General features: G+C 38.8%; 1 protein-coding gene across 4 annotated transcripts in view; it reads right to left on the reverse strand.

The window, feature by feature from the left end:
• Positions 1–21,842, reverse strand: part of RHOBTB1 (Rho related BTB domain containing 1) — a 61,587-nt gene extending 39,745 nt beyond the window's left edge. Inside the window, exons 1-2 of one of the 4 annotated variants that reach the window (XM_039871895.1) lie at positions 21,700–21,842; positions 18,756–18,806 (exon numbers count right to left, since the gene is read on the reverse strand). The gene's annotated coding sequence lies outside the window, so the exon portion shown is untranslated. Of the gene's footprint in view, positions 1–18,755; positions 18,807–21,024; positions 21,290–21,699 lie in introns of those variants that run through there. The other 3 variants (XM_039871896.1, XM_039871898.1, XM_039871897.1) reach the window with 3 other exon arrangements.
• Between the last annotated feature and the right edge of the window lie 1,657 nt (positions 21,843–23,499).

Below are 23,499 nucleotides of genomic sequence, written 5' to 3' on the forward strand. Positions count from 1 at the left end.
TAGAAGACCACAATTAGATGCAAAATCATAAACTTAATAGAGAATCTGTAAAAGGGATAAAGTTTTGTAGAGCAATTAAAGGCTAATTCATTGAAAAACAAAGAACATAAATACAAGATGGAGCATAGCTGACTTTATGCAAAGAAGGCAGAAAAGTTTTGGGTAGGGAGGAGGATATAGTTAACTAAACAATAATAGAGTTAGAAAGGTAGGTTTGAAATATTTTTAGGGGGCATTTCTAGATTCTAGAATGAAAGTGGTAATGCTTCTTAAGAGTCTTCAGTAAGTTTCTGGTGATATTATCGTGTGCCAGAAAAACAGGTTCATTTGGAGCCCCACAACTCTGGAACTTGACATATGTTATTTTGAATGCCCTAAGTGGTGGAAAACCTTATTCTTTTAAGTGAATTTTAGTTTTTTAGATAATGAAAAGACACAGAGACCCAACCTCTAAAATTTGGGAAATGCTTGAATTTAGTCAAATTTGAGATATGACACAAAACTACAGAATTAGTTTTCCTGTTGGCTTGCAACTAGCTCTGACAGCAGCCCCCCAAAAGGAATTCCTGCAAAATAATTTGGGATTATTGGCAATATTGGTGGAATAGCTGTGTAGCTATTACAGGAGATTACTTTAGAGGTACAAGGCCTCCTATTTTTATATTAAGGCTATGAATACAAAAATATCATTACTTATTTATAGACTCATCTCATGCTTCTGTGTCAAAGGTGAGAATAACATCCGTGGATCTTCTAATCTCTAGCAATCTGCTCAGAACCAAAGTGACTGCCAGAGTTGGTGAACTTTGTGCTAGGGGGACAGCATGTAAGAGAAATTAAAAGCAGGGCAGAATTAAATACTCAGAGCCCAGATCAATCACTTTAGGCATGGAATTTTCAGGAAGGGTGTTCTGGATTTTCAAATACTAAAGATCTTTCTTTTTGGGTAGAAATTAATTTTGTCATAATTAAAAAACATTTTAAGGGTATGAAGTCACAGCCAAGGATGTAAACGCATGCTACACATTTATCACTGTAAACTGATTGTTCATTTGTTACATATAAACAAATAAACATTAAATTATGGTAGTAATTATAAAAATATGCAATTTTATCCTTCTTTACTTGTTACGGGCTCTAATTAATTCATATCTAGCACTCTTATGGTTGAATGATCTCTTGGGACCATCTGGATGATGACTATCTGGTTTTTGATTTTTATTTATCTAGAATGAGAGTAATAAATACTATTCATTTAAGATTGTTAATAAATTTCACCACTATAAATCCTGCAGATCTACACAGATACCCTTTTGCCTTTAGATACACATCTGAGGAGGCAAAGAAAACATTAAAAAAAGCTAGAAAGAACTGATACTGGCAACCTGTTATTACGGCGGCTTTGTAGTCTTCTTACTCACAACTGACTTGAACTTCACGTCATACTTTCACTGAATCCTCCGGATATAGATGTTGATAGTTAAAATAGCTGAAGAAGTTACCTGCACACTCTGGAAGTCAGAGGTAATAATTTTATTTAAAAACTGGCAAGTGAACAAGATAATGTGGAGGTTGGGAAATGAAGGACTTGGTGAGGTGGTGCAGGGTGGCTGCAGCTCTGGGTGCTGGTGCCCGCCATTTACAAGGGTGACTTAGAACACAGTGGTCATGGCTATCAAATTATCTGGCTATCAGACTTGATTATCCCATATCTGCCTATGCCATTATTACTATCTAGCTTGATTATCCCATGTCTGCCTATGCCATTATTACCATCTAGCTTGATTATCCCATATCTGCTTATGCCATTATTACAATCATCTCCTGGACTTCACGTCCCTCCTCCACATTTGCCAACGACTCAGCTCTCTTGTTGTGTATGCAGGATGATGCGCCTTACCCTTAGCTTCACAGTTTCTTTACCTCTTCAATGCCAGTGATCTTTGCCACACTCTACTTGAGCCATTCATAGTTTTGGTAATGTGCTGGATAGTGTTGTCATCCAGGAGTATTTTACATCTGAAATTTAGATTTCAAAATTCTACTCTCAGAGCAAAAATACTTATCTTTACAGTTTATGCTAGATGAAATACGGTCCCTGAAGCAACTTCCATCAGGAGATGGACTCTATTTCCCTTCCTCTTAAATCTGAGCTAGCCTTGTGACTGCTTGGCTCAACCCAAAAGAATGTGGTGGTGATGCTGTGAGTCCAGAGGCCCTGCAACTCTATCTTCATGCTTTTGGAAGACTGTCCCGAGGTCATCATCTAAGGAAGCTGGCCTACCCTAGCAGAGGATGTGCATTCACAGTGAGAACAACCGAGGCAGCTCTGCCGGTGGCTTCACCAAATGCCATATAGTGTGAGGCCATCTTGGATCTTATAATCCAGCTAACTTTCCAGCTGAATGTAGCTTTATGATGGAGCCCAGTTGAAACCAGCTCAGGAATCACCTAGCAAAATCCCATGATAATAGATTGTGATTTTAAGCCACCAAGTTTAGGGGTAATTTGTTATGTAGCAATAGTTAACTGAAACATATTTTAAGAAAATCTCCAGCACCCTGACTCCTCCATTTAAAAAAAATCAGATTATAGGCCCCCATACGGAGAGATGATCTCTTCCACACAGGGTTGATGAATCGTGACAACTTTTCTCATTATCATCACCTTCAACACCTTGTACTGCATGTGAGGTAGGCAGAATAATAGTCCTTCAAATATGTCCATGTCCTAATCTGTGGGACCTATGAGTATGCTCTGTTACATGGCCTGGGGGAATTAGGGTAACAGATAGAATTAAAGTTGCCACTCAGTTGACCTTACTATGAGGAAATTATCTTGAATCATCTGGGTTGCTCCAGTACAATCGCAAGGCCCTTTATATATGGAAGAAGTAGTCAGAAGGTCAGAGTCAGAGAAAAATATGAAGATGCTACACTGCTGGCTTTTAAGATGCAGGTAGGGGCCAAAAACCAAGGAATGCAAGTGACCTCTAGAAGCCGGAAAACAGATTTTCCTCCAAAGCCTCCAGAAGGAACACAGCCTGCTAACACCTTGATTTTAGCCCAGTGAGACCTATTTTAGACTTCTGACCTCTAGAATTATAAGATAATAACTCAGTGTTGTTTTAAGCCACTAAATTTTTGGTAATTTGTTAACAGCAGCAATAGGAAACTAATACAGCATGATGTAGCCACACAAAATGGCTTCCCAAATTCTAAATGTTGTTTGCTACCTCAGTGCCTTCACACACAGCATTCCCTCTGCCAACCCTCTAACCATTCCTTGTCTGCCTGGCAAATTCTATTAATTCCTTAAAACCTTATTCAGATATACCTCCTCTAAAAAGCTTTCCTAACTGCCCTGCCTCCACACAGACTGATTTACTTTCTCCTCTGTACCACTACATTGTTCCAGGAGAAGCAATCATAAACACACATACATTCATTTTTTTCCTATATTAGCAAATCATGAAATGGGGGTTTGTGAATCTTTTACTTTTCCTGGGGCTATACCTTCAAAGTGCCTGTTTCATCAACTTAATGATCATCAAGCATTTCTGGGGAACTGTATTTGTTGACCTGCTTGGAATATATGAGTATGCAATGCCCCTCTTCTGCAAACCTTTCTCCGACTAGCCGCTCTGGTGCATAGGTCCACCAATTAGTGACTCTCTGCTAGGGCCAACCATGGGTAAAACAGTGACATAGCCAGATGTGACCTTAGCTGTCCTGGTCTCCTATTCAAATCATTGCCCTTCCTATTGTGGCACCTCGCCTTTAGTCCTTGAGAGAACGGCCTTCACGGTATCCTGTTCTTAAGAAACAGGCTCTCAGGAAGTATCAGGCACATTCACTCCTCAATCACACTATGGCAAAATGACCATCAAAGAGTCCTGTCCCCATAATTCAATAATTCAGGGGCACTGTGGCTGATGAAACTCAAGATATTCCTGCTTGCTCCAGAGAGGTGCGCTTTAGTGTAGGGCCACTATTCGAATTTCTAACATTAGGAATTCAGATATTTAGGGAGGGTGGGCAGATTAAGCATCTCCTAATTGCTCAAAATCACCCACCACTGGAATATGCCAGTCCTTGCCATCACTTTTGCTGTTTCTTGTTCTATTTGCTATTTTAATCAAGGCATGGTGAACAATCTGCTTAAAGATGAAAATCTAAGACCCATAGAGAGGCCTTTGTACTTTTAGCTCCATTCAGTTATTCATAGACAGTTTGAAGAATGCTATTGCACAGCCACTAAATCTTCTTGTCCTTTAGTAAAGCATATAATCTGAACATTAAGAAATAATTTAACTTGGTCATTAAAAATACTAGTGGAACAAATTTTAGTGTATTCGAAAGAAAAGTAGAGAGTTTTATATTATTGACAGAAATAAAAGGGAAATGTTAAGAGTTGCATAATAACTATAGCCAATAGCCAAGTTTCAACTGTGCAGATTTCATTATCCTGAGCTCTTAATCACCAGTTTTAAGGAAGCAGGAGCTGCTTTAGGCATAATATAAACATCTCAGCTGGAATAGAGAATGGGTCCAGAGCTGAGAAGGAGACAGGCAGGGTTGGGCTGGGCTCCCTTAAATCAAACTTCACAGAATTATAGCTCCAGGATAAAATTGCCTTTCCTCATTCAAATCAACACTTTTTTTTTTTCAATCGAAAGTTTTGATTCAAACAGAAAAGAGATTAAGTAACAGAAAGGAAGGACTCTGCATAGAAGCCCAGGAATACAAACAATACAGAGGGCACTTTTTCAAAACATCCACTCATCCTGCCAGAGCCTTGTGATAACGGAGACCTATACAAGATCATGCTTTCTACTTTTTTTTAAGATTCAGTGTCAGTGGGGGAGCTGAGCCAGGATTAGAAGCAAACTTTCTAATTATCTACTGCCCTTAATAAATGCTGCCATAATTGAGAAATAAAGAACAGATAAAAAATTAGCTTAAAAGATGCATAAAAATTAAAGGATAGGTTCAAAACCACCATTAGTAAACTGTGTGCTACATTCTAAACACACTGGTCTACTTCCGTCTACAGATATGCCATATAACCAACCTCTCCTTCGATGACTTTGCTTTTGCCATTACTTCTTCTTGAACGCCCTTTCTCATGCCCCTGATCCAGCCACTGGAACTGTTCTCCACCTTTAGGACTCAGGCAGTCTTAATTAGTTAAAGAAATCTAGGCTGAACTCTTAGTGAGTGCCAGGCCTACAGGTGTACAGTAGTAAACAAGCCAGGTATGGTTCTTGCCTTCCTGGACCACATAGTCAGGTGGGGAGAGACAACTAAATAGGTAGATGTAATCATACATTTAATAAGTCTTTGAAGAAAAATGAAAGGACGTTATAAGAGAAAATAATGGATGAGAGGCTTTCGGGGAAGACAAGGGAGGCCCCTATAAGTGGGCCCCGTTTTCCTGCTACCTGGAGAATGAGAAGAGCCCAGTCATGAGACGAGAAAGGAAGCAGGCCCGGAGGAGCTAGAGTGAGAGGAACTGTTGAGAGGAACGGTTAGAAAGGCAGGCACGGGCCAGATCATGCATGGCCTTTTAGGTCACAGTCAGGCATTTGGATTTTATTCTAAATGAGAATAATAAATGGGTTTAAATAAATGGATTTATTCTCACTTCAGTGAGAAGCCACTGAAGTGCTGTAAGCAGTGGAGTAACAGGCTCTGATTTGCTTTTCTAAAATATCACTGATATCACTGAGACTGCTGTGTGGAGAATGTGCTGTGGGAAATATGAACAGTACGGAAGACCAGTTAGGAAGCTCCTAAATTCTCTGGGAGGGAAAGGATAGTGGCTCAGACTGGGGTAGAGTCAGCAGAGATGGAGCAAAGTAGACAGACACAAGTGACATTTTGGGAGAAGATGCACTTAAAACATGCTTCCTTTATACCATCTCCTAGGATATTTATCAAATTCCGATTTGTAATATTGACAATTATGCTTATATGTATCTGAATTTCACACCACTAGGATTATAAATTTTTGACAGCAGAGACTTATTCATCTTTAAATCCTCAAATCTTGTCAGTGCTTTGGCCAAATGTGATTTCAATAAATATTTGTTCAATAGAATATGAAAGTACAGCCACTTCATCCTCCTTAGGAAAACTTCCACCTGGGGCTGGCAGAGAACTTGCACTCGGCTATCTCTGATGACTGATCATTAAGCTCATGGCCTCGAAAGCAGCAGCATGTGGCTAAGCCTGCAGTCGTTGAGAGGAACACCTTGAGGGACATCTGTGTGGCTCATCATGAGAGCGGTGTTTGACAGATGGCATCACACCAGCCATGGCTCCCTTCGGGAAGAGCATCAGTAACCATGGGAACCACAAGGGACCAAGGACCAGGCCTAGGAAGGTGAGGAGGGCATAGGAGAGCCCCAATATAGGCAGACAGGAGTGGTTTAGGGCCAGATCTGACTTAGGGAAAAAAAAGAAGGAATGTGATCATTTATTGTTCTCTAGTGCCTAGAGCCAATTTATGAATCTTAATATTATTTATATATAAGGGTCTCATAAAGTGCTCATCTACTTAGACTTTAACATCCTAATTCAAGGGGTTCCAAACCCTTTATAGTGAGTCACTACTTGGCTGGAACAGAAGGAGAAAAGAGAGGCACATGTACCCACTACATATGGAGAACAACTTATAATTGCAATAAAAGTGAGTCTTGAATGAGGGAGTTCAATCTATACCTAAAAATGTCACATTACAGAAGGCAATTAGCTGGACTATAAGGCAAGATAGCATTAAAAGAACAGATGTCTTGGGTACCCTCTACCCATATCTCACTAGAATTAACCTTACTCTGTACAGATAGCAGACTCCAGGACAGTACCAGAAGCTAAGAATAAGGAGTAACCATACAATAGATATTGGAAGGATTTCTGCCTAATTGACTTCTGTAGAGCCAAGTGAGAAAGTCACTGAAGACCAGCGACTGCTCATTTCCACCAGAAACAGAGTTCGCCTGGGATGTATGCAGGATGCTCCTCAGCACAGATGCCCGTGATGTGTAGTAGTGAGAGCTGGCCTGATTTGGGACAGGGTGGGAAGAACATATTGTGGAGCCACTGGAAAGCTGTTAGAAAACCAGCATACTGGCATGGACAAAGATTAGCCCCAGTGACTGTCCCTGGCTTAGGATGGACCAGATAGATAGCACTGAGTACAGGAAAAACTTTATTTCTTTGCTTCCTCCAGCCTGCTCAACCAGGCCATTTCAGTTTTGACACCACAACAAGAGTGACTGACCTTGTGCCATTAATGTGAGAGGGAGTGGGGGGAGAGGGTGCAATTTCTAAGGCTGAACACTGGTACATCTTCAGTGATGTACCAGTATCCTTATCTCACCTTCAAAAGTTCTCTCAATCCATGCTATACTGAACAGCTTTGCTTGTCTACTCTGGAACTGGGTGGGTTTCTGGGTCACTGTAGAGCCCCACCTTGGTCCCCCACAGAGCCTAAGATTATCCAAGTATTTAGAATATATTTCAATCTTTGGCCAGCATGAATCTTTTTTTTGTATAAATCAAGTAAACACAGACCATTGAACATATGGTCTATTAAAAACCTTAACACATAGAAAAGGACAAGCAATTAGCTAAAGAAATAGAGCAAGGGTCTATTGAAGTAGATATTCTATAAGAAACAGCAGAAGAAAAAAATCTGATCCATGTACTTGATCATGCAAAAGAAGATAGTGAGAGTATATAAACTAACAGTGGATGAGGCTATAAGTAGGCAAATTATTTAATCTCTCTAAGCCTCTATATTCTTATTTGTAAACTAGGGACAATTACCTCCCACAATGGGTTGTTGTGAAGATTAAATTAGATAATGCTTGTAAAATATTTTAATCACTGTGCCTGCTGCCATCAAGAGAGCACTCAATAAGTCCCATCTATTAAGATTGTTATTATTTAAAATTATGTTTGTGTTGAGCTTGCAATAATATAAAGAAATACTAATGTTACACTATTAAGGGGAAAGTGCAGGATAGTAACCTGAAATATAGTCGATGAAAATTACATAAAATAAACAGATATGTGTAACTCAAATAAAATTAGGCCTTCATCCTCATTCTCTCATTTGAAGTACCACCTTAGCACAGTGATACATCTGAAACACAAATGTGATTTTGAGAAAACTATGAAAACAATATGGGTATTTAAGAATAGAGAGGTGGTTTACATAATATATTGGCGTCTTGCAGCAAAACAAAGAGTTGTACCTCTCATGGAAACTGCTCAAATGTTTTTCTGCCTCTCAGGATCCCAGATCTTTTCCCTTTAGGTGCTTCTTCTTCCCCTCTTACAGGACTAGCCATTGCTCTCTGCTTCTCTTCATTGAATTTCCATCCATTGTTTCTTTCTAGCAACTATGTGGATCTACCTCGGGACCTACCCTGTTTTTTATGGGGGGGTCATGAATGAGCATTAATATGTCAATACTTCTTATAATTTAATGATTGTGTCTCTGTCATCTAAAGACAAGCAACCTCATCCTCTTCCATCTGTAACAACAATGCATAGAGAAAGAAAATGTAAAGGAGACACTAAACAGAAAACAGTAATTGTCACTGGATAATGGGGCTCTAACTTGTTGCCATTTTTCTACTTTCCTTTGGTTTCCAATTTTTTTACAGTGAAAATATATTATCTTTTTTGGTTAATTGAGATAAAGTTCACATGCCATAAAACTCACCTTTTAAAGCATACATTTCAGGGGGTTTCATTATATTCGTAAAGTTGTAAAACCATTTCCACTATCTAAATCTAGAAATTTTTCATTATCCCCAAAAGAAACTTTGTGCCCATTAGCTGTCATTCCCAGTTTCCTCACCCCTTAGCTCTGAAAACCACTAATTTACTTTCTGTATCTATGGATTTGACTATTCTGGACACTTCTTATAAACGGAATCATACACTATGTGGCTTTTTGCGTCTGACTTCTTCTACTTAGCATGTTTTCAAGTTCGTTTATGTCGCAGCATGTATTAGTACTTCATTACTTTTCATTCTGAATAATATTCTTAGATATAGTGCTTCTATAATGGGAAAATATTTTAGTTTTTAAAAAGAGAAATGAGTACATAAGAATAACTTTTGCTTGTTAATTCTACTAGGAGTACACGGATACAATCCAATAATAATAAGTGATTTTTGGTGATGTAGAAATTTTTTTTAAAAACCATATACTTATAAAGCATAGTGAGCCTGTTAAAGCTGTCTTCTTCTGACTCAAACTCTCAACTGAAAAAACAAAGGGAATCTAAATGATAACTTGCTGAGTATCAGACAGAAATTGGACCATGTAAAGAGACAACTGTGTATACCCAGGATACATACATACAATTCTATCTCAAACAGAAAGTGAAAAATTCTTGGCTTTTAAATTTCGAGTGTTCAAAAGGAATACTTATAATAACTGAAATGAGCAATTTAAAGAAATCGTTTAGAAACATAGCATGTGAACTATTCTATGGCGATCAATTATAGTTAAGATATTTTAAGCTTGGATCAATATAGTGTAATTCAGCTTTACATTCATTAGGAAGAAAAACGTTCCAAATTTGTTTGTGTGCATACTGTATATGTATGTGTGTACCTGTTAGTCACAAACACATAAATATTGATACACACTCAGCATATAAATTTATGTTACAATCTTTACTTGGAAAGGCAGATTCTACATATTTTTAGTTACAAGGGTGATAGCTCGATCAAAGCTGACTTCAGCTAGCTCATATAAAGTAAAGGTTCAGTGAAAAATCAAATTCTTAACTAAATGATAAACACATCCGAGGGTGCAGTGGGGTGGTGAACAGAAGCTTGTGATGTTCTTGATGTAGATGCTAGTTACGTAGGTATGTTCAGTTTGCAAAAGCTCGTCAAACTGTATACTTGTGATCTTTACACATTTCTCTGTGTATATTATACTTCAATAATTTTTTTTTAAGTTAAAAAAATAAAGCAGCAGAAGACCTTATATATTGATTTTCGGAGGGCTTGTAGTCTTCATGTGGGTGTGAGCCTTAGCTAAGGGCTAGATCAGGAAGCTTTGTCAATAATTAATAATTAAAACATTGGTCAATCTTTAAAGACTCAAAGTTGTAAGTGCTTGTTTGAGAAAGCTAATATCAAGTCTATAGAATAGACATGCTTAAAAATCCATCCTTATGAAGAAAAGTCTCTACAGTGTTCTGTAGCAACTTGTTCATTGAAAACATTCTCTGAAGATGTCACTCGGTCAGCTTTTGTCATACCAGACAGACCACATCCTGTGAAACCTTCTAATATGATGGCAATCAAACAATTGCATTTAATCATTTATGAGATTATAATATGCCAGGCAGGATTAGGTTATGCTCTGATTGAGGTAAATGAAGAAAACCGTTCCTCCCCATCCCTAGGGTTTCTTAGCAAAGTTAGACCATAAATGCAAAAGTGCTGGTGAACAAAAACCAGACTCCTTAAAATCTCATATTTTATTTAAGCTTATTGGCTGACATCAACATATAGATTCTAGCTAGTATTTTCAGGATATGTTCCTATACCTTCCAACTCTAGGTAGTTATTATGCAAAAGATTGTACATTTTTTAAAAGCAGGATGAGGTACTGTTTGTGGGAGTAGAAAATGATACCATTATTCTGGAGTGTAAATGGCACTCAAAAGACTTGAAAATATCCATAACTTTCATCCAACTGTAAGACTTTATTCCTAGAAAAATAACTAGGGTATACAAGTAGATTCCATTAAAGGAATATTCATCATATCACTATCCGAAATATTGTAAACAACAAAACAAGTCCATATAATGGGAGATTATATAGCCATCAAAAATGTGTTATAGGAGTACTTTTATTGATAGATGTTCATGGGAAATCGTTAAAGAAAAATATTACAAAAAATTTACAGACCAAAACCATTCCTTAAAAATTATGTGCCTCAATACACACAGGAACATTTGGGATGTCTACACTAAAATGTTAATGCCAACTAGAATTATAATTGGTTTTAATCTTTTCCTTATCTACATATTCCAACTTTTCTGTAACAAACGTGTTCTTTTATAATAAAGGAGTTTTACAAAAAAGTGAGAGTGGGGAAGTAAGAAAACTAGAATATTCATCTTTCATTATGTGGAATGAATGTCTACTCTTGAACTTCTCTCTGCATACCTAGAGAGCTTCATGGGAAGTGCCTTTTCTATGGTAGGAAACAGCCGTGCTGCTACTGGAAACTTTCAATTCTGAGCAGCCATCCCATTCATCAACAATATCATCTTGGAGCTCAGGGTCATTCGGCTCCCTTGACTTACAGCAAAGAATCCAACATCTCAGGAGGCCCAAAAATCTACATAGTCACTGGCCCAGAACAATGCAGCAAGGATACACCTGCTGGACACTAGGGTGTAGGAATGAGCCAACGGGATAGCCTCCCACTTTAGATCAAGTTATCAGACTTTTAGAGATTTCAATTCTCTTTCAGAAGAGAGTCCCTAGTCTACTTCAAATAGATAGATTTTTTAAAATATTAGAATTTGAAATATTCTAAGAGTTCACTGTTGATTTTTGTTTGATATACACAAAGGGAAACAATTTCCCTTCCTTGAAGCCTCTTTCCAGGAGCCTGAATGATCAGCTGCCAAATTTAGCCTTGGCTGCATCTCTACCATGTCTATTATTCCTCCATGCTGTTGATGGGAGGCCAAATCTCATCCCCATTTAGAGTGCACAAGAACAGACATCTTGATGAAAGGGGGACTTGGTGAACCTACATTGAAAAGTGCCAGGAAAACACACTGTACTGAAAGAAGCACATATCTTCATGGTTTATGGTACTAAAAGTATATTCACACAAAAGAATCAATAGTGTTGGTCATATTATATGAGAAATAAAAAGAGGAGAGGGAAGTATAGAGAAGACAGTCAAGAGAACAGCTGTGTGTTAGAATCACTGGGGGAATTTGCTTTGTTTTGTATTTTGCTGTCTATATAAGAATGTTCTTGGCAGCATTATTCATAAAAGCCAGCAACTAGAAAGAACCCATCAATAGTGGAGCTGATAAATAAATAATAAATCGAGGTTTATTTATACAGGAATATTACATAGCACTAAAAATGGATGAACTACTGCTACCTATATTATGAATACATCTCACAAACATAATATTGAGGGGGAAAAGCCAGACACGAAAGAGATTTCATTTATATAACAGCTCAAAATCAGGCAAAACTAATCTATGGTAAGTCAAGATAGTGGTTATCTCAGTTGTATAGTGACTGGATAGGGGCTTAAGAAGATCCTTCTAGGTGCTGGTGATGTTCTGTTTCTGTATGTAGGCGCTGGTTATATGGGTGTGTTCAGATTATGAAGATTCTTTAAGTCCTATACTTAAGATTTGTGTATTGTTTTTTATACTTAAAAAAAATGTTTTAAATTCAGATTCTTGGGCCCTAAGCCAGATCTACTAAGGCTATAGGTTATACATTTCCTGAGGTATTCCAAAGTATAGCAAAGGTTGAGGATCACTGAACCAGATGATTTGCACCTAATGGTGTGCTGGAGCCCATCCTTATTATTATTAGCCAGTTGAGAACCAGTTGTTAAATTTCTAAGATTTCTGCAAGCCCATTAAAATAGGATCAAGATTAAAAACTCAATTATATAAAGTTTTGATTAAATAAATTATACTAAAAGCAAAGGTACTAAATACTCAAAACTCAAAATTTTCTATTTGTTTTACTACATTTTACTGTTATCTACATTTTTGAGGTTATTTATGCTACTTTTATCTATATGGTAGAAATATTACATGGTGGTGTGCTACTCGTGCCATCTCTTCCCAACTCTATACTCAGTCACAATGACAGCTTGAAACTGGCCATAGTGTGAGCATTTACTCCATACAAATTGGCAACTGCTACACAACAGGTTTACTGTTCTGTTAATTGTCTTGACTTACAAAAATGATTAAAAATGTTAATAATGTAGATTAAATTTAAAAGTATGTTATATGTGTAGCTGTTACATTGTAAATAGTATGTTTAGGGAAATATCCTTACAGTATTTAAAAGCAACTATGTGGTTAAGCAAAAAGTCATTCACATATTTGATGTACAAATACAGTTCTGACATATGTCTTTGTTTTTTCACTTTTGTCATTCATTAACATAAAGGAAAATATCAGCCAACATTTATATGGGAAATGGCAGCCCTTCATCGACTATACCATAAGTAGGCTTTGGATTGAAGAATTTGGCAAAAACCAACAAGCTACATGGCATTTACAATAAAAATATTATATATTTTATCATTATTTTTAAATTGTATGCTATATACATTCTTTTTTGTCAGTAAAATTTATAATCAACTTATATATGCACATAAATGCATTCTTTTTTTCACCAGAGAACTAGTTGATTCACCAGCATACCTCTGTCTACATTCCTTCCATGTTTAAGATTCCACGAATATTATGATTTAAGAAACAAGCAAACCAAATAAGGTGTGAGTCTCAGGGCTATAAAGCATGAGTTTCAGCATAAGATATATTAACAACTATACTTTAGGACCTCACTATTCGAAATGTGGTCCTCAGACCAGCAGCGCTGGCATCAATGGAGAGTTTGTGAGAAATGCGTAATCTCAGGTTTTACCCAGAACTCCTGAATCAGAATCTGCATTTTATCAAGATGCCCAGGTGATCTGTATACACACTCAAATTTGAGAAGCACTGTTTTTAAAAATAAACTCCTTGGTACGAACCTTATATAACCAATTTGAGATTAGTAATAAAGTTAGGGACAATTTAGCAATTAGTAATTTTTAAGCATCTAAAACCAGTTTAGCCACTTCATAGTACCAGAGAAAATACATAATTACTAAGTCTAAACCTGAAGAAAAAGACATGCATTTTGCAGTATACATTTGTCAAATATTGAAAGGAAAACTGCAGTACTAGGAAAATAAAGGCTATTCTATGCCACTTGGATTACAAGGGAAAAAATGTACAAGAAAGAAAAAAATCACAACCGTAGCTTTCCTCCATGTATATGATGAATAGGACATGTTCCCAGAGACTTGGTTCCAAAATTTCAAAGCAGGGCAGCAAGTGCCCACATGACAAAGTGTGGCAGCTGGGGAGAAGAGTGTGATGAAACACTTCCCAGAGATGTAATTTAGGCCAAGGTAGTTATCAAGTGCTGTGGGTGAAAGGGGGAAATTGTAGTGCTTATGTTTTTCCTATCAATATATCAGTCATGAACACAGGACAAAAAGAAAAGACAAGGCCAGTGCACAGAAAATACCCAATGCTAGAGTTAATTGAAATAATGACAGGAAAGTGTCACGTATTTTGAAATTGAAAGAAAAAATGTTCTGCTGGCAAAAATAATCCTGGAAATATTTCTTAGTTACCTGGTTAAAAATACTGTAGTTGTTTTGAGATGCAAAGGTCTATGTGGGAAACACAGTAGATACTTAAACAGTATCTGTAAGGAAATGAGAGCCACAAATCTTCAACAGGAGCTTGGTATTAGTTTGTGGCAGAAACTGGAACAGTAAAATAATTCAAGTAAACTTTGGCAACCCTAGAATGCGAGGAAAACAAATATAATTGTGACTGGGCCATTGGTACCCAGAGAGACCATTGTGCCTGTTTTTAATCCAAGATAAAAGGTTACTATAACCATCCTTGCAATATCAGAATTCAAATGACTCTAGTACATTTAGGGGCAAAATGATAAGACTGTCATAATGTGTTACGGCATTTTCCCTGATATAATCTAAGAGGAAAACTAACCCTTATTGAGCACCTACTGTGTGCTCAACAAGTGTGATTTCTTAACATCCTCATAATCCTCTGGGGGAGGTGATACTGTCTCCCATTTTACAGGTTAGCAAAATGAGGTGCAAAGAACTATTTCACCCATGTTGTACAGTTAAGAAAAAGCAGGAGCTCCACAGACAAAATTTCTACTTGATTAAAAGAGATTGCTCAACAAAGACAGTTTGGAAGAGATAGGAGTGGGGCGGCTATGTTTCGAAAGGGAGGAGAGGACTGTTCTATATTTGTGTCAATGAAGATAAGTGAGGGTTCTCCTAGTACCCAACATATCTTTACACTACTGGATCCTCTTATCACCCATTTATGGATGTATTTTAGGTTTAGATTTATTTCATACTTGATAGTTGTAATTTTGGCTAAGTTAGGGGGTTTAGAAGACTTGGCACTTTTCAGGCAGTGTTATGTAATAGAATTGAGCTCTGGGCTGGGACTCAGAATCCTGGGTTCAGTTCCAGATGTGTCACTTATTAACTATGAGAGTGGGTAAGTCATACCACTTCTCTGGGTGGCAGTTGTTTTTTCACTTATTGGTTTAAGTGTCTTTAAGAACCTTTCTAGATCCATGATTTAACATTCCACGACTCAACGGTTTAAGATTGTGACTTCTATCAAAATATATTAGAAATGACCTGAAGAGTTAACAAAAATTTGTTGAGGCAAACCTGCTATGTGGTTCAAGTTACATTTAATTTTTTTTTTTAAACCAAGAATAATTTTTAACGCCTATACGCTACCATCTTCAAGAATAACCTGGAATGAAAAGGTTTAGTGTCCCCCACCCCTGGCGTTTCTTTAAAACTAATATATATATTCAAATTCTTAGATTTGGATGCAAATCCAAGCTCTATCTCCTATTAGCTGTTTGACTTAATATATCTGATTTCCATTTTTTGCTTCTGCACTTTTGGAATTGATAATGAATATTAGCTGTAATGCAGTAAAGTGTCTGGCATCTAGTAGGAGCATAATAAGTGCTGGTCATATTTATTCCAGTGGTCATTAGGAGTTTGGGTAACAATTCAAAAGAAATTTCTCCGGAAGGATGGAGCCTGAAATGGTAAGTAGCCTCATTAGCACTGGGAACTTGTCATTAACTGTGTCTGTGCAATAAAATCAGATGCAGAATGGAGAAATGCAAATGCTTCCTCTGAACCTATTGGTATCTCTTTCTTTCTTTGTAACACTTTCTAATTCATCCCTTAGTATATAAAACCTTATCAAAGACATGTGGATGTACTTGACGGGACAGGCGGAGGGAGTATTTGAAGACCAGCGTGTCCTTGGACATTTGGAAAGAGTGGCTGTCATACCTACATTTCATTTCAGTATTTTCATTTGCCCATTGCCCAATATCTGCCCTATGTGCACAGGAACATAAAGTTCTATGAAGAGGAGGAGGTGACTTCACTTTGTTTATAAACTAAAAAACCAAACAATTCTGATGCTGACATATAAAGAACCAATCCATACATACCCAATTCATTTGCGTGACTGCCTCTTGCCCTCCCATCAAAGCTTTCCCTTTTCCCCCGCCCCTCACCCACTACTTATACACTCTCCCACTTCCTGCCCCTTTCTACAAACACAACTTTTTGTATATATTTTTCCTTCCTTCTCCAAGTTTTGTTTTGGTGTTGTGAGGTTGGTGGGAAGCCTGGGTGGAGAAAAGAAGATGAACACAAGAATAAGATTCAAATAATCTATGCTCTTTAAACCCTATTATGTAAAGCCCAGGTGAGGCCTTCAAATAATGAGATCGAACTGCCAATTTTCTAAAAGGAAGATCAACAGAAATATTAAAAGAAGACTCCTGCTTTCTACAGGCAAATTTCCTGAGCAAAAAAACTGTAAAATTTCAAATGTTTCCAGCCATGTTTTGAGATAAGTCAAGCATATTAACCAAAGCCTTCTGACGTTCAAAAGGGCAAGGAAATAAATGCTAATTAAATTATTATTAGAGATACTATTCAAATTCTAAGGTCTCTTTGGTGCTAACATTATGTGATTCAGAGTATAATTATACTCTAAGTACTTATAGGCTTACAGTTGATATACTGATATATTTATGACATACCATTATCACGGCTAACCAAATATTGGTTGATGCCGAGGTGTTAACCTGTAATGGGATATTCCCAGTATAATAGTGCTCTTATGATCTAATTTGTAATGATACACTATATAACAAATTTTATAGGACAAAGTTGTTATAGGGCAGCTTATATAACAACTCCTTAAATGCTTAAAAGTATTTCTTAACTAATTAAGCTTTTAGGGCTATTACCTTGAGCTGGTGGTATCAGTACATTAAAATAAAAGGATGATATATTAAGGTTTTCTTTAGTAATTTGTTCCTCATTTCATTTTTTAATTACCCCTTTATATAATACTCCCTAAGAGGGATTAACAACGGTTACAAATTATTCTATAAAAACTAGGGAAGAGGGGGAAGAAAAGGCTATCAACCTAGGGAAGAGGGGGAAGAAAAGGCTATCAACCTAGGCAAAAATTGAAAATGTCCTACTTAGACTTTAAAGATTGGCCATTTTCAGGACTTTGGTTAGGAATTATCTATTTATTATATATCGAAATCTATTACATAGCACATTTCAGACAAATTGAGGTTCCAAAAGGAATACAGTTATTTGTAAGCATCATGCCAAATTGTAATGCTTTCTCGAAGATGCTGTACAGATTCAAGTAGCTCAGAATCTTGTTGAAATTGCTTTTAGGACAATAACACCTTTGAGTTGGAGATACAGTAATTTAGTGGTTCTAGGTGACCGCATAATCTCTCCCTAGTCTGTTGAAATTTTATATTCTGTCCTTTTTTAAACTCTCACCTATTTATCATCTATACACACAAAATATGTACAGAAATTTTTTCCGTGCATACATGGAATTACAAATAATGCCACAGAGTGGAAAATGCTAAACTTCTTAAATGTACACTTGACTTCTCATTCAGCCTTTTGTTATCTATGATATTGATTTATTCTCTAATTTTTCATACATGGATTACTATCTTGCCTTTTAAATCTGTTTATAAGATCCTTAAGAACAGAGAGCCCATGACAAAAATTTTCTTAAATCTTTGACAGTTCTATGCCAGAAAATACACAAGAATACTATTATTTCACTGTTTTACTTAAGAGAATGAAATTTATTCTTTTGCAACAGCTAGGCAATTGAATGTTATTATATGAGTTGTAATTACCAAGTTAACTTAGGCAAATCACTTAAACGTTCTTGGCCCTAGCTTCTCTGTTGGAGAAAAAATTTTCAGTTAGAGAGTTTAGGTTTTAGAATAAGATGGGACTTTTTTAAAAAGCCTATTTCTTCTGTTTACTAGAACTAGGAATCGAATGAATTATCTAACCTTTCTGAACTTCCAATTCCTCACCTGTTGTTTGGGGATCAAGAGAGTAGTTTTATCTCACAGGGATTTTTATTTTAGGTGCAGAATGAGAACATAAATGTAAAGAATGCAGCACACGCAGAGAAAGAATGCAGCACATTACCTGAACTTTGGTTCATACTCAAAAATGTCAATTATATCAAGTTTCTTCTAGCTCTACAGTGCTAAGATTAGGATAGAAGTAAACTTTAATTATCAAGCACCCAGATCTCTACTATCCTCAGCTATTTAGGCACCACTTTGATCCACAAAGTAAAAAAAAAAAAAAAAAAAGTCTTATAAAGGACAAACTGATTCAAGATCCATTTTAGTACCAAAATGTTCGTAATTCTATAAAAAACGACAAAGACAAATTGTTTTAAGACAAATGACTACGAAAACTTCTAAAACGCATGCTCAGAGACACAAGATGTAATCAATCTATGGTCATGGGTTTGCACGAAAACACTAACCTGGCTTGCTGGAAGTGAAGAACAGAACACTCTGCTCACAGCTGGACTTACCTACATAAAAGAGAGAAATACTTTATAAATCCTACTACTTGCCAGGAGCACATGGGGAGCCACTAAAATTTTCAACATACATTGTTTTTTTTCCTCCAAAAAGGGGCAGAACCCACTTTACTTTGCTAAGTTACCAGTGTTAAAGTGGCATTTCTTTGGGTCAAATACATCCTGAAATAGCTAGTCTAACATTTCGTAGCATTTGTGAAAATATATTTCTGAGCATTTGGAGATGTTACAAAAAAAGCATTTGGCCACAAACCCAAGGATGGAAAGAAGGAAAATCTTTGTGTGTGTGTGTGTGTGTGTGTGTGTTTCATTTTCTTTTCTTTTCTTCTTCTTCTTTTTAAAAATCATTTATTTATTTATTTATTTATCATTTTATTTATTTTCCCCTCCCCCTTTCCTTGTAACCACTAACAAGGAAAATCTTAAGGGCATTTTATAGTGCAGAAGCCATAGAAGTGAGCACATTATTCCTCCAAAATAACATTTTTAGACAATATTATCATAAGCGAAAGACCAAATGATTTTTTTGCTATTAAATTATATTTGAATAGTTAATAAGTTATGTTATTGAGCCAATGACATCTAACTATCTGTGTTTCCATTTCCAGCTCTTGATCACACAAAGGCTTATGTAGTGACATATAAAATAACAACCAATGGGCAAGTTTAGTAGAATATCAACCATGATTTTATTGCTCCCTAAGGTCTTTTCGGTCTTCCGCAATTGGGATGAACTAGTTAAACCTCTTTCCCCCTAATATGTCCAAATATGATCCAGGAATCTCAGAGGAAACCTTGTTTAATATAATAATTTACTGCCCACTTCACCTGCAGAGTAGTATGCAGACATTATTTATACTGAAAAGAACCTGTGTTTATTTTCTAGCAACTGTTGACTCTCTTAGGCATCTCCAAAGTTATTGGACATGAAATATAATTCCAAATTTCTAAAGAGTGTTTGTAAACAAACTTAGTGTATGTTTGGAAAAGCTTAGAGCTTGCCTGACATTAAACAAACAGCCTATTGGCTGTTTATATGTGACGATAGTGAGAGAACAGTTATACAAAGATGAAAACTACTTATAACAGTATTTTTGCAGTTTAGAGAGGATACAAAGTACACTGTAGATCATACAGCAAGGCCGGGTTGGGGGTGGGGGAGCCCCAAACTAGTGAAATCTCAAGTTGAGCATCTGGCTGGGATCCAAGAGAGCTGGGTGAACAGCATAGGTTGGGGGAAGTTCAAAGTCAAAGCTACTCTTCTGGTCTTCCCAGATCTTCCTAGGAAGGTCTGGGTGACTTTGTGTACATATCAACCTACATGCACCCCCTCACCCCACACCCCCCAAAGCAAATGTGTACAGTCAGCTCGAAAGGCACAGCTTGTGTGCTGACGTGCAAAGCCAAGTCAAAACCCTGGCTTGGCGCTCCCTTCTAACTTTCTGGCTTGTCCAAGTCTAAATATTGACATTGCTCCCCAGTTGAGATGTTTGATACTGCTGAGGATAGAAATGGCACAGTTAACAGTAGGATCTAATATATTTTTACACAGTTGTGCCTTCCTTCCGCTTCTCTTTTTGGAGAGGAGGTTGGATTCCCTCGTCTGCACACCTCCTACCACCCCCACCTCATTGTTCTCCCTGAAAGCTAAGCACAGCAAGACAAAGTAAGGTGTTTTGCAAGCCCCTCAAGGCAGCTCCTACTGTTGTCACAGCAACTCACAACAGACTCCATAGATACTGGGTTGGGGGTGGGGAGCGCCAAACTGTGGGCTGACCAGTCAACTCTCACGGGAGTGCAAGTGCCAAAGGGGCGAGCATATCCCCCGTTTCAAGACCTCCGGCTCCCCGCCACCGTCCTTTCAAGGAAAAGAGCCCTCTTGTCGGCGCGACACCACTCCCTCCCTGGCGCAGCCAGCCTGCTAGGGGTGCCTGTTGTTCATTTTCTCAGTTCCAAGTTAGGGGTGCGGCTGTACGGGCTCTCCTAGAAATCTCTAATTTGCCTCTGATGTGAGGGTTCCCGGCCTCGCAGAGAGGCGAGGGCGGCTTCTACGGCAGCTGGGTCCCACAACTCTCTCTTGGGACGCTGCCGGCCGCGTGGCGCGGTCGGGGCCCCCACATGCCACCCGCTGGCGCCGGGGCGGTGGGGGATCCGCGGCGGCTGCTCGGAGAAGTTTCATACCATAGCGCACCCACGACACAGAACCTACCCTGAAGCCGAGCAAGACGCGAGCTCTCTCCGCCTTCAAGGGCTGGGGGGAGCGGGGGGGCCCCCGCCACTCAGCAGCAGCCACGACTGCGCGCGGTCGCGAGTGTGCGGGGCCCCTGCGCGCGGCGTGCTGCCCGCCGCCCAACTTTGCACAAAGGCAGCATGGCACAGCCTCGCCTGACGGGCTCACCCAGCTTCGCGGCCGCTCTTCCCGGTCCGGGGCGAGAGGGTCTCGCCCCTTTCCACCCACTAGCCCTCCCCTTCTCCTCCTGCCCCCACCCCACTCCCAGGCGGGCCAGCTGGGCGGAATAGAGAGCCCGGCACAGAGCTCCGCCGCGGTGGCTGCAGCCGCTCACACTGTGACGTTAGCAGCCTTCGCGGCTATTTATATCCACACGATTGGATTTCATTCATGAAACCAGGGCCTGCTGTGTCTGGGCGCTGGGGCGCTGGTGGCAAAGGTGCCTCAGCTTTACGCAGACCCACAGGGCTCGGAGGCCGACTTCCCAGGACAAATATGCGCAGAGCATGGGAGACCCTGGCCCTTCTCCAAAGAGGCTAGGAGGGGAGGGTCAGGGCGATCTCTGTCCCTTCCCCATCCCTCACATACCACCCAATCCCGTACAACTGCTGGTCCTTTGTCCTAGGCTCTGGAAAAGTAAGTTGGGCCACTAACCGGCTAGGCAGCATGGCTTTCTTCACCCTAAGAGCTGACCGGTCTCGGACTCCGAGGGAGGACATTGGCTTTTGTTTCAAAACCGAGCCCAGCTGCTGACTAAGGGCTGTGTTAGCCCAGCCTCCTCCTCCCTGGGTAGCTGCACGTGCTGGCGGGCTCCCCCTCTGGGTTACCTTTCTCTCTGACTTGGCTCTTGGGATCCCCGCAGGGAGCGTTAAGGACACACCGACTGCCCCCCACCCGAGTAAGGAGGTGATTTACAGCCTCCTACAACTGGCTGCTAGAGGAAGTAAAACTGACTTCTGGCCGTTCACGGGTTGTCAGAATCCTTGGAAGCCCACCCACTACAGTCCATCTCTCCTGAACTCTTCTCACTCTTCCAGGCTGACTGTGACAGGAATGGGGTAGTTTTTATGATAAATACCTAGAGTGCCTACAGAATGTCAGGTACCATGTCAAGTTCTAAAGAGGTGACAATGAACACAACCAAACTGGTCCCGGCCCTCCAAGAGCTTTCAGACAGCCTGCTAAAATTAGTGTGCCTTAAACCTCATCATTCCCAGCCTATAAAGGGGCAATTGAGGAATAATGATGTTGACATGTTCAGCTACCTTAAGAGATTTATTCATTTAAAAATCCTTTATTGGGGAGGCTGTGTACCAAAGGCTGGGGATGCAAAGAGGACAACAATGTGTCCTTCGTTCTCAAGGAATTCTCAGGTAATATGTTCTTACATATTAACAGGCTGGGAAAAAGGGAGCTATATTATATTGCAAGGGCTATCTCTTTGCCATATCCTTCAAGAAATAGAACATTGGAAACAGTCCTAAAAGCAAACAAACCCCTCTGTCCCCCAGTTTCTTCCAGGAAATAATTTTTAGTTTCCCAGATGGAATACATACTCTCCCTTCCAGGCTCCTCAGATGAGTTTTACTTAGTCCATCGGGTATTCCTATTCTTCCTCACTAATTTATATTTCCTTCAGAGGCAAAGCTACTTGGTGCTCTCTAAATCCCCCAGAGATCCCCAGAACATAATAAAATTCAGTGTTTTTACAAGGAAAGGTATTGAGGGTAACTTGCTTTGCTTAAGCCCTCCTCATTGAACTGTCTTTGGAAATGGAGTTATCAGCCCCTAATCTCTGATATTCAGAAGAGAAGATAATAAAAAGTCAACTACAAGGTCCACTCTTAAGAATTTCAAGACAGCTACATGAGAGGGTGATCATTTACTTGACACAAAACTGACTTCCCCAGCCTATTTAAAAGTGAGTTCATTTTGAAGGGTTTAATCAATATACATTCTTCTTAGGAACACATTTCTGAATTTATTAACCTTGTTTATTCCTAGCAATCAATCCTCTTTATTGCAAGCCATTTCTTTTCAAACTACCCTGGGGCTAAGAAATAGGGCGTAGAAACTCAGAGAAATGGGAACCAACATGTATTGCAGCCATCTTATGTGGCAGGCAATAGGCTGAGGTTTACAACATATTTTCTCAATTAATCCTCACAACACCTGATGAGGAAGATGCTATTATTATCATAACCATTTGATAGAGGAGGCAACTGAGGCATGTAGAAGTTTTCTTAGACTTTGACAGTTGCATTTACACCTGGGTCAGCCTGTGCTAAAGCCTTATTTTGTAGTTAACCTGCTTTTTTACATCCTGCCTTTCCTCAGTTTTTTTCATTTCCTTAGTTACAAATTTAAATTTAAAAATTTTTTTTAAAAAAGTGTCATGCTTAAGCAAGGCAGGTACTAGGACTGGATAGATACCTATACGAAGACCCCAGATGC

Source organism: Pteropus medius, unplaced genomic scaffold (assembly GCF_902729225.1).
Source record: "Pteropus medius unplaced genomic scaffold, Ma_sr-lr_union100, whole genome shotgun sequence".
Classification (NCBI taxonomy): domain Eukaryota; kingdom Metazoa; phylum Chordata; class Mammalia; order Chiroptera; family Pteropodidae; genus Pteropus; species Pteropus medius.